The sequence below is a fragment of the Callorhinus ursinus genome, unplaced genomic scaffold, assembly GCF_003265705.2.
Source record: "Callorhinus ursinus isolate GAN/ISIS: 27379988/994484 unplaced genomic scaffold, GSC_fseal_2.0 scaffold5, whole genome shotgun sequence".
Taxonomy (NCBI): Eukaryota; Metazoa; Chordata; class Mammalia; order Carnivora; family Otariidae; genus Callorhinus; species Callorhinus ursinus.
The window spans coordinates 60,736,239-60,744,225 of NW_027397067.1; the positions used below are offsets into that span (position 1 = coordinate 60,736,239).

The 7,987-nt window shown below is 37.3% G+C and overlaps 1 pseudogene; it reads left to right on the top strand.

Annotated features, from left to right (window-relative positions):
- Positions 1 to 2,871: 2,871 nt before the first annotated feature.
- LOC112823681 (large ribosomal subunit protein eL32-like) lies at positions 2,872 to 3,446 on the top strand (annotated as a pseudogene).
- The last annotated feature ends 4,541 nt before the right edge of the window (positions 3,447 to 7,987 follow it).

The window sequence follows — 7,987 nt, forward strand, 5'->3', positions numbered from 1 at the left end:
GTTAACATACTTCCTTGCTTGGGTGTTCTTTGAACAGTGCATTGCACTAAGTAGAGTTCAACAAATATATGCCGATTGGATAATATTTTGATTTTTACTGAAAAGAAAGTTAAATCTTAAAAGAAGGTAGTAATGTTTTCCAGCAGATAGTGCTTCTTGAGTACTTGTGACCATTCTTAGAGTTGACATTGCCAAAGAAAATAGTTAACTTGTGTATCTTATGCTAAAATATAAATATATTTATTAAAGCTGTTTGGAAAAATTTGACATTTATTCTATGTCTCAAAAGTCTTGAATATCACAGTACATAAAAGGCCTTACAGAAAAGTGCCATAAGTGTTCTAGTTTCTATGCTTTTCTGGTGTCATGTTTAGTTGAATCTTAAAAGAAGGCTGTAATTGAAATGTCTTCAAGATCCAGAGCATGAAGATAAGATAAACAGTCAAAGCTATATTAAAATAAACATACCCCCTTTTACACTTGTTGTAGAAATGAAGTTGTGATATTTTTCTCAGACTATAAACTGACAGTCTAGCATTATACAGTATCCTGTATACAAACTTTTATATATTCTGTCAATAAAAACAAGTTACTGTTATGTAAATTTCCTATATGACTTTCACAAGTCATTTAAATACATCTAACAAAAGAGCAAGTGTATTTAGACGGATACTAGACATTATTTGCACCTTACAACAAGTAGATTTTTCTTGTTTGAGGCAAATAGGCTTCTGTACCCCTCTTCAGCAATTATCCAGTAAAACCTATTTACCAGAACTAGTCCTCTGGATGCTTACTTTTGTACACCTCAGAAAAGGAAAGAAATCAAAAGGAGAACCTAATATCAGAGCTTTCAAGAAAGCAAACACACTAGCCTCCTTGAATTACTACATATGTTTACTACTCAAACTATATATTCATGCCAGGCCAGCTTCCCCTCTGCTTGATAATATCTTCATTTCAGGACCTGGCTGGGGTGAAGGAACTGCCTGCCTCGGGACACTGATGGAAAAGAAAAGGTGGCCTGGGAAACCACACATGTCCTTTCTACTCACAGTTTACTGACTTAAGCAGGTCATGGCCAAGCCTAAGGTCAGTGGAGTGGAGGAATACAATCTTCCTACCACAAGAGACAGAGAATATTTTAACAATAACAACTCAGCATACACACTTAGAAGATGTGATGTGATTGAGATGATTAAACTGGTCCCATGTGACCACTGGCAATTTAAAACCATCATCCAACCCACTGGAATGGGCATTGTCCAACCTGTTTTCACTGTTGTAGTTCAGACCTGATTCAGTTTCCCTTGCAATCCTAGCACTAATTCCCCTGGATTTTTAGATTATGTAGTATTGTGATAGTCACTGATGCAAGGTACAGAAACATGTCCCTATGTCAAGAACCCCAATCACATCCCTTATGTGAGATGGAAGAGTCACATTTATGAAGGTCCTATTTGGTTCAGTGTACTCTTGGGTGCTTTAGTTAATCTACTCAGCAACCAAGTGAGGAAGAAAAGACTATTCTCATTTACTTGTGAACAAATCAACCCAGACAGCTGACACAAAGTCACATGGCCAGCAACATGTGAAACTGGGATTTGAAACCATAGTTTTGACTACAGAGTTCTGGAAAATTGAGCTAGAAAGACAATGACTAGAGTTTGGACATTGCCAGCCATTTGTTTAGCCAGAATACAAAATGACCATGGTTCCCCACAGACTTTTTAATGACTCAGGACTGTAAACTGTTCGCTGAAAAAATTACAAGTATAAGGAAAATCTCCTCTCCCTGAAGCCTAGAGAAGTATTTCTTTCTTTTTGCACAGAGCACTTAGGGGCATTCTGTTGCAGTGGGAACAAACAGAGCTCATTGCTCAAAAGAATAATTGTCAGTGGATTGTTGAAGAGGAAGCAAAGAAGTGGAATTAGCTCTAAAGTTCCCAGGGCACAGCTAAAGAACACATATAAGAAGTGGGAACTAGGTTTCCTAGGGAAAGATGAATAGGCAGGAAAAAAGGTAGAATGAGTGGCAACAAAGGTAAATATTAACTGATGAATTTATGTAAGGAGATTCAGAGAGACAACTAGGCTTTTGCATAAGGAGTTTCAGGCTTTTATTTGGCTGGTGTTCTACATGAATTAGGAGTAGAATCTGTGCATTCAACCTCCTTCTGGTGTCAAAAAGACTGAGAGAAGGTAGCCTTGTTAAATGTAAGGGTGGAAGCAAGATGGCACTTGAGCTAGGGAAGAACTGGTCTAGGTAGCTGGAATAAACACGAGTTTAAGTTTTAACCCCCTTTAGCTGAGTTTTAAGAATTCTGCGTCTGTATATTGCTTGATGTGCTATAGGGGAAAGAGCATAACCCTTGGAGCCACATAGATCTGGAGTCAAATCCCACCTCAGCTGTTCCCCTGCCTACTCTATAACCTTAGACAAGTCTCTTATCTTCTTTGAAACTCAGGTTCCCATCTGAGAACAAAATAAAACAAATCTAATGCAGAATTTTTGTGAAGATTAAATAAATTGTATACCTATGTATATCTATGCCACATCTGTGCCTCCGCTGTATCTATGTCTATATATATATATATATATATATATACACACACACACATACACCCGTACTTGTATCTATGCCAACATCTAATGTTTAAGAGATGCTCTATGAATGTTAATTGCCTTCTCCCCCACTGTATCAATCAATTAACTAGTTTAACCAGTATTTAAGTGTTTGTTCTATGCCAGCATTGTGCTAGTTTCTAGAGATGATGAAAAGGTGATGAAGATCCAGACACCGTCTTTAAGAAGAAAAAGGGAGACCTTCCTCTCTCTTCCTCAGCACTGCCTGCGGAGGTGGACGCCATCTGTTACCGGGCATCATGGCTGCCCTCAGACCTCTGGTGAACCCAAGATCATTAAAAAGAGGACCAAGAAGTTCATCTGGCACCAGTCAGACCACTATGTCAAAATTAAGCGCAACTGGCAGAAACCCAGAGGCATTGACAGTAGGGTGCGCAGAAGATTCAAGGGCCAGATCTTGATGCCCAACATTGGTTAGGGGAGCAACAAGAAAACAAAGCACATGTTGCCCAGTGGCTTCCGGAAGTTCCTAGTCCACAACGTCAAGGAGCTTGAAGTGCTGCTGATGTGCAACACATCTTACTATGCAGAGATTGCTCACAATGTCTCCTCCAAGAACCGCAAAGCTATTGTGGAAAGAGCAGCCCAGTTGGCAATCAGAGTCACCAATCCCAACGCCAAGCTGCGCAGCGAAGAAAATGAATTGACAGCTTGTTGTGCACGTCATATTTGTGTTAATAAAACCATAAAACCTAAAAAAGAAGAAGAAGAAAAAGGGAGAAAGGGACATAGAGACCACATGATTCCAGATATGACATGGTTTCAGAAAGTTGGTGAGACTGCTGGGCTCAGGGACTGACAGCTTGCTGTATTTGGGGTTGATGTCATGACCTGTGAATGAATATGTGATCCACTTTGTATAAATGCATTGATAAAATATGCTATAAAGGACAGTTCTTTTTCTTTTCATTAGAGGATACTGTGCTCTTTTCAAGCAAGGCTGACTTACCATTTTAGAGTCACTGTGGAGAACTGCATTAACATACACGACATTCCATATTTGCTTCAGGTGCTTGCCTGGTCAGGTCCTTCCTCCTTCTCTGTTCCCCTTTCTTCCTTTCCCATTGTTCTGCTGCCTTCTTTCTCTTTCCCTCTCTTCTTTTCATTCACTTAACAAAATTTTATGTAGTGCCTACTAAGCGCCAGACACCATTTTAGGCACAGTAGTTAACAAGAAAATGTCTGTTCTCATGGAGATTATGTTCTATTAGTAGAAAATAAACAACAGAATAGGAAACAAATAAATATATGACAGTTGGTATGTTAAGAAATAAAAAGCAGGATAAAGACACAGAGAATGACAGAAATGGAGGAATGTGTGTATACTAGATCAGGGAGGCCTCTCTGATTAGGCAACATTTGAGCAGAGACCTGAACACAGGGAACTAGCCATCCACATACCTGGGAAAAGAGAATTCTAGGCAAAAGGAACAAATTCAAAAGCCCTGAGATGAGAATGGCATAAAGACAAGGTGGCTGGGGTCAAGTAAGGGAAGGAAGGGAAGGAGGTGAGATCAGAGAAATGAAGGAAATGCCATACGCGGTGAATTAGGAGGAAACCTGTAGGCTATGACAGAACACTGGACTTTATTCTAAGATGGGAACACACTGGAGATTTTGAATGAAGAAGTGCTTCAAGGTAGAGAAGAAAAACAGGGGAATTATGCAGTAGGGATATCTGGTAGGACCCTATGCCAATAGTCTAGATAAAAGGGAGTGGGAAGATTAGTTTAAAATGGTAGGAGTTAGATGTTCTTTGAATCTGGATATATCACAAGGTACAGCCATGCTGATGAATTGCATGTAGAGTGAAAGAGGGAGAAGCAAGTTGTGGGTGATTCCAAATTTTGTAGTCTGAGTAACTGACAGAATGGAATTTCCATTCCATTGGGGTGGGCAGGACTGAAACAAGAATACAATAAGGGATGTGGGGAATCAGGATTTAAGAATGAGATATATTAAGTTGAAAATCAAAGTAGAGTTAGAAGAGAGATTCGACCTAAAGATAAAATTTTGAGATGTCAGCATACCATCTAGATAGTAATAAAAGCCATAGAACAAGATGAAATCACTTTGCAGTGAAGGGAGACAGAAATGAGAAGAGGTCCAAGGAAAGACCACGAGGCATTCTAAATATTAAGAATTCAAGCTTGAGAGGAATCAGTAGGCAAGGCTGAGAAGGATGTTGGGAAAAAATTCCTTCAGAAACCACTGTCCTTCATTGCCTTTTATCCAGTGTCTTAAAGTCTGTTCTATCATATATACTTAGCATTTCTTGGTTGTTTCAGAATAGAGGATAAATCTAGTTCATGTTGCTCTATCTTCACAAGGCACAGAAGTTGTGTCTTTGTATCTAATATGCATCTCTTTTAGGAAGAATATATTTGGTTCCTGCTTTTGTTTAATCTAGTTGAATATCTCTACCTTTTAGTTGGAATACTTAGTACATTAATATTTAATGTTATTTTGATATGATCTAATTTAGATCTACCATTTTACTAGTTATTTTATTTTTGTCCCCTTGGTGCTTTGATCCTCTGTACCCCCTTTCCTGCCTCCTTTTGGATTACTTTAATGTTTTAGAAGAATATTTTAGCTTACCTACTGGCTTTTAAAAAAATATATTTTTAGAGCAGTTTTAGGCTCACAGAAAAATTAAGCTGGAAGTACAGAGGGTTTCCAGTACCCCTGTCTCTCCCCACCTACATAAACATCCCACTGTCAACATCTTACGCCAGAGTGATACATTTTTTTTACCACTGATGAACCTATATTGATACCATTATCATCCAAAGTCCATAGTTTACATTAGGGTTCACTCTTGGTGTTATATATTCTATGAGTTTTGACAAATGTATAATGACATACATCCACCACTGAAGTATAATACAGATAGTCTCATTGCCCTAAAACTCCTGTGCTCTGCCTATTCATCCCTCCCCCCTAACTCCTGGCAACTACTGATCTTTTTACTGTCTCCATAATTTTGCCTTTTCGGGATGTCATATAATTGGAATTATAACAGTATGCACCCTTTTTAATTTGGCTTCTTTCAGTCAGCAGTATGTGTTTAAGGTTCCTCTACGTCTTTTCATGGCTTGATAGCTCATATCTTTTCAGCTGAATAATATTCCATTGCTCAGATGTACCTCAATTTATCCACCCACCTACTAAAGGATGTCTTGGCTGTTTGCAAATTTTTGCAATTATGAAGAAGGCTGCTATAAACATTTGTGTTCAGGTTTCTGTGTGGACATGTTTTTAACTCCTTTATACAAATACCAAGGAGCATGACTGATGGATCATTTGGTAAGAGTGAGCTTACTTTTGTAAGAAAGTACCAAACTATCTTCCAAAGTGGCTGTGCCATTTTGCATTCCCAGCATCAATGTAGGAGAGTTCCTATTGTTCCACATCCTTGCCAGCATTTGGTTTTGTCAGTGTTTTAGTTTTTTGTCATTGTAACTGGTGTGTAATGATATTTCATTGTTTTAGTTTGCAATTCCATAATGACATATGATGAGTATCTTTTTATATGCTTGTTTTCTGTGTATCTTTGGTGGGGTGTCCAGATCTTTTACCCACTTCTTAATGGGTTATTTTCTTATTGTTGAGTTTTAAGAGTAATTTGTGTATTTTGGATAACAGTGTTTTATCAGATATGTTTTTTTGCAAGTATTTATTCCCAGTCTGTGGTTTGTCTTTTCACTTTCTTGACAGTGTGTTCCACAAAGAAGTTTTTAACTTTAATATAAAGTTCAGGTTATTATTTCTTTTATGGATTACATCTTTGGTATTGTATTTAAAAAGTCATCACCATATCCAAAACCATATAAGTTTTATCTTATCTTCTGAAAGTGTTATAGTTTTGCAATTTACATTTAGGTCTATGATCCATTTTGAATTAATTTTTGTGAAGTAAGTCTATGTCTAGATTCATTCTTTTAGCATATGGATGTTTAGTTGTTCCAGCACTATTTATTGAAAACACTGTTTTTTCTCCATTATGTTGCCTTTGCTCTTTTGTCAAAGTTCAGGTGCCTATATTTATGTGGGTGTATTTATGGGCTATTTTGTCATGCTGATTTGTATGTCCATTCTTTTGCCAATACCACACCCTCTTGATTCCTGTAGATTTATATTAAGTCTTACAGACAGGGAGTGTCAGTCTTCAAATTATGCTCTTCTCCTCTAATATTATATTGGCTATTCTGAGTATTTTGAATTTTTGTATAAACTTTAGAATCAGTTTGTTTATATCCACAAAATAACTTGCTGTTTGGGATTGCATTGACTCTATAGATCAAGTTGTGAAGAACTGATATTTTGACAATATTGAGTATTCCTATCCATGAACATGGAATATCTCTCCATTTATTTAGCTAAGTTTTGATTTTTTTCAGCAGTGTTGTAGTTTTCCCCATATAGATCTTGTACATATTTTGTTAGACTTATACCTAAGTATATCTTTTTTTTTTTTTTTTTTGGTGCTAAAGTAACTGGTAATATGTGCTTTACATTTCAAATTACACTTGTTCATTGCTGGTATATAGGAAAGTGATTAACTTTTGTACATTCAACTTGCATCCTGCAAACTTGATGTAACTGCTTCTTAGTTCCAAGAGGTTCTTTGATTTTTTTTTCAGATTTTTCTACATAGACACTAATTCTACAAGTTTTTTAACTTTACCTTTTTGCACTACTTTTTAGTGATTGTGCTAGACTTTAAAATATATGCCCTTAATCATTTACAGTGCACTTAGGGTGAATACCATATCACTGCACATAAAATATATAGCTACATTTATCCCCAAGACTCTTGGTAATCATCAGTTTGTTCTCTATAGTTAAGTCCGTTTCTTGGTTTGCCCCTCTCTCTCTCGTTTTCCCTTTGCTCATTTTTGTTTCTTAACTTCCACATATGAATGAAATCATACAGTATTTGTCTTTCTCTGACTGACTTATTTCACTTAGCATAATACTCTCTAGCTCCCTCCATGTCATTGCAAATGGCAAGATTTCATTCCTTTTTTTTTTTTTTAAGATTTTATTTATTTCTTTGAGAGAGAGCGAGCAGAAGCACAAGCAGGGGAGTGGCAGAGGGAGAGGGAGAAGCAGGCTACCCAGCAGGTTCCTCACCAGTCAGGGAGTCTGATGCGGGACTTGATCCCAGGACCCTGAGATCATGACCAGATCTGAAGGCAGACACTTAACTGACTGAGCCACCCAGGTGTCCAAGATTTCATTCTTTTTTTATGGCTGAGTAATATTCCATTGTGTATATAGCTCACATCTTCTTTATCCATTCATCAATCAATGGACACTTGGACTGTTTCCATG